Source organism: Tupaia chinensis, unplaced genomic scaffold (assembly GCF_000334495.1).
Source record: "Tupaia chinensis unplaced genomic scaffold, TupChi_1.0 Scaffold144168_1, whole genome shotgun sequence".
NCBI lineage: Eukaryota > Metazoa > Chordata > Mammalia > Scandentia > Tupaiidae > Tupaia > Tupaia belangeri.
Window position 1 is genome coordinate 582,635 of NW_006204024.1, and position 4,483 is coordinate 587,117.

The 4,483-nt window shown below is 45.4% G+C and overlaps 1 protein-coding gene across 1 annotated transcript in view; it reads right to left on the bottom strand.

The window, feature by feature from the left end:
• GPR107 (G protein-coupled receptor 107) overlaps positions 1–4,483 on the bottom strand; it is a gene marked incomplete in the record, with an annotated part of 85,229 nt that overhangs the window by 80,172 nt on the left and 574 nt on the right.

Genomic DNA, 4,483 nt, shown 5'->3' on the forward strand with positions numbered 1-4,483 from the left:
GAAGAATGGAGGAGAAGGGATTGCGGCGTGGCCATCCCCCCTGGGGGGGGGATTTCTCGCTTTCTGTCTCTATGTCTCTCTCTGTCTGTCTGGTGAGCACACGCGCCCTATAGCAAAAAACCCTCTCCAAAAAAAAAAAGAAAGAAAAACACGCTGGGTACATGTGTATGCGTGCCCAAGATCCCGAGAGGAGACTGGAGGATAAGGGATTGCAGCACAGCCCTCCTCTCTGCAGTGTGGCCCCAGATGCCATTAGAAACAGCGTCACACAGGGAAGCCCTGCAGGTGAGCTAGTTCAGTCAGACAGGAGGAGAGCCACCCACTAAGCTTTCTGACCTTCTGTCTCTCTGGCAAGTGCACGTGCCCTATAGAAAAAAATCTCTCTTTAAAAAAAAAAAAAAGACACTTAAAAAACACATTGAGCAATCACAATGTGAAGATGCCACTGAGATGCTGATTTTTTTTTAAAGGCAGGATTTTCTGATGCCATAATCCTAATCCTGTGTAGCTGAGACTACAGGCGTGACCCACCATGCCTGCCTTCTAGAGTGGGTCGGGCAGGAGCCAGATCCAGACTTCCCACGTGACCTCAGCCTGCTGAGCAGTGGTGTCAGCCAGCACACTCCGCCATGGTTGGGTCTCAAAAGCTTTTTAAACTCATTTATAAACAATGAAATATTGAACCTGATCATAGCTATGCTTTTAAAAAGCACCTTTATTTATAGGTACACACCAAAATATTTACAGATGAAATGATAGGAACCCTTTGATTTGCTCTAAAATAATACAGAAAGATATGACAAACGGTCTCAACAATGTGGAGAAAAAGAATGCTTATAAACTGTTGGTAGGATGTAAAATGGTAAAGACACTTTGGAAAATAGTTTGGCAGTTTCTTAAGAAGTTAAACATAGGGCCGGTCCCCTATACTAAGGTTGAGGCAGTCAGCTCCCACACAGTCAACCACGCAGTTCAGATCCCAGACCCAGCACATGTGCATGCATATTCGAAATCTCAACAAGATAGAGAAAAGGAAGAGAAGGAACTGTGGCCTGACCAGCCCCCTTGGGTAGGAGGGAGTTCTTTCTCCTCCTTCTCTCTGGTGAGCACACATGACCTCTAGTGCCCGTGCGCACACGCACACACACACACGTGAAACATAAATCTACCATATGATCTACTGACAACAATTCCACTTCACTCCTGGATATTGTTGCAGTTATGTCATTAGATTCCCATGCGGTCAACTGTAGTTCGAGTCCCAAGCCCAGTGGCTTCAAACTTATGCTGTGCGCGTGTGTGTGGGTGCATGCACACACACACACACACACACACACACACACACACACGCGCCCAAAATCCTGGAAGGAGACTGGAGCAGAAAGGATTGTGGCATGGCCATCTCCCCAAAGAGGGTGATTTCTCACTTTCTCGCTGTCTGTCTCTCTTGCAACCTTTCAGGCCCAAAGGCAAAAAACCTCTTAAAAAAAAAAGTAGCAGTATTTGTAATGGAAACAACTCAACTGTCTACTGATTGGTGAATGGCAAAGCAAAAAGTGTTATAGCCACACAGAGGAAAAGCAGCCGACAATAAAAAAGAACACTGTACTGATACACAGTACAGCAGGAGTAAGACAGCCAAAAAGACCCCCTGCTGTGTGATTCCACTTAGGGTACGAAATATGCGGAAAGGGCAAATCTATAGACAGTAGATTAGTGGCTGCCTGGGGCCCGAGGCAAGGCTGGGAGTTAACTGTAAACCAGCACAGAGGCTCTTCTGGGGTGTCAGACTGTCCTGTGGTTAGACTGGTGATGTGCACACCTCCGTAAATGCACTAACAGTGACTGAGCTGCAACTTACACTGGGGCAGTTTCAAGGAATGTAAATTAAACCTGAATAAAATCATTGCGTTTGCTAAGCTTATTTACTTCTTCCTTATGTGTGGAAGACAGACATAACCTCGACAGTTTTGCAAGGATGCACTCCCAACTTCAGTAAGCCCCGGTTCTTGGGCAAGCATGAGCCTGGCATGCTCAGGGACGTCACACCTGACTTGAATCAGGAACCTTCCCATGTGGGACTGCCTTGTAGACCACTGTTTTACTGTTGCACCATCAACCGGCCCCAGGAAAGTTGCTTGTATTACTTTGCTTTACTGCCAGAGGACGTGTGTGTGTGTGTGTGTGTGTGTGTGTATGGCAGGGAGAAAGTAACCCCCAATGGGGAATGGGGCATGGGGCATGGTCACACCACAATCCTTTGCCTTTTTCCATCCTGTCAGTATTTGGGGCACGCATCCACACAGGCTCAGCATGTTTTTCTAGCCTCCAGAGTCAGGATTCAAACTGCCATCAGCTGTGTGGGATCTGGCTCCCTGTTCATAGCACTCAACTGCTGCACTGCAGGGCTGGCCCTAAAGCTGTCTTTTAAAAAGTAAGGAATATACAGAGAGGTCAGAAGAGAAGAACTATGAGAAGATTGGGAAACTAAAAGAATGATGAATAATGCAGCATGAAATAAACAAGTAATTAAGTGAGAGGACTCACTTTTTCATGAAAAAAAAAATAAAAATGGTAACAGGAAAGTAATGTGAGTGGGGATGAGGCCAAAGCAGCCACCTGGACAGTGACTGGAGCTGGGTGACTGGGTCGCTACACTATTTGCTCGATACATTTGCATTCTCCATGACATGAAGGCTTTCAAAAGCTCAGTGCATACTCCTGGTCCTCAGAGACCTTTTCCTGTTACTCTTGCCGGCCTGGCTCTCTAACCTGATCAAGTTTTCTATTTTCTCTCAGGGGAAGCACAAGACTACCCAATGTGGCTTCCCTGACAGGCTCTCCTCAGGTGATTTTCATTTCCTTGGGCAAAAAGTTAGAATGTTTACTTTAAGAAAAAAGAAACAGTTACAGTGTTTATAGCAGAGAACCATAGTACTTAAGAACTGTTACAAAGACAAAAACCATTAAGTAATTAAGCACAGCAGGGAGGAGTCAATCACCAGAATTCACACCAATTTAGTTTGCTTTAATCACCGAGGTCAGGTCGGTATATTTTTCCATCTATACCAGGATTGCCAGCAGCATTCACTTAGCGATGCCGGCCCCCTGGCATTGTAACCCTGGACGTGGACAAGGAGCACTGGACTGGGAGCCAGAAGACGTAGTTCTAGTGTGTCTTATTACTACAACCGCTTTGTCTCTGTTTTATAAACTCAGCGACAATACCTAATCTAAGACTCTGGATCCGAAACTATAAAACGTAATCAGGAATTCTCAACTTGGAGCCAGAAACCTGGGAGCGAGGGCCCTGGAGACAAGCGTCAGGAAGATTAAAAACCCTGAGGAAGCTTCGTCTACATTTCTACCTGCACTTCTCCGGGAAGAGATTCCACAGCTTTAAGCAGATTCTTCAACAGCCAAGACTACTTGCTTATCCTCCCATGCTTAATAACCATTTTAAGGGGGACCAGAAAATGGCCTAATGGTTACACTGCAATTCTAGTCTCCCACCAGCAGTTTAAATGTAAGTGGGTGTATGCCCAAAATCCCAGGAGGACAATGGAGGAGAATGGAGAAGGGTTTGCAGCATGGCCATTCCCCCAGGGGGTGATTTCTTGCTTTCTGTCTCTCCAACAGGAACAAGCACTCTATAGCAAAAATCTCCCTGTCCCCCCCCCCAAAAAAAAACAAAGAACCATTTTCATTTTAATTTACAAAAAGGAAATAGCTGATGCCCAAACATATGGTTATACGGATATGGTCAGATTTTAAAAATCCAGATTCTGTATTTTTTTAAACTCCACATTCACAAGATGCAATGCTTCATGGTTTGTTAAAGCAATGTGGGTTTTGTTGTTTTTAAGAGAGAGATTTCTGCTATAGGGTGCAGGCGCTCGCTGGAGAGAAAGGGAGAAATTGCCCCCTAGGGGGGATGGTCAACCTTCTCCATTCTCTCTGGATTTTAGGCACACACGCACAAGCACCTGGGCTGAGTTTAAGTCACAAGTTCTAGGACTCCAACTGCAGTGAACTAGGTGGGAGTCCAGCGACCTAACCATTATCCCATCTATTGGTCCCAAAGCTACGTGTTTTTACAGACAATCTCAACAATCCGAAAACTGCATATTATGAAAATGTGGTAGAAGGCTTTGGGTTATAACAATGTACTTTTACTCTCCAGTTACATTAACCTACCGAACCACCTGGCGGTGTTGAACCTGTAGAGGATTTGTAACCGTGACTTACAAAGCAAAATACAAGGGACCATTCTGGGCCTATCACGAATCTCTCTTACCTAGACTATAATGGCAGCAAAGAAGAAAAACCAGCCCCCAATTAGAAACGCATCTTTAACACTGGTTTTAAATTTAAAGTCATGCATCTCAAGCGAGATTTGAACATTCCTCCTGGAGATTCCCGCTTTGATCAGCCCAGAGGGCGCCCTCAACCGCCCTGGGAAAGAGGCTGTGGTTCCAGGTCC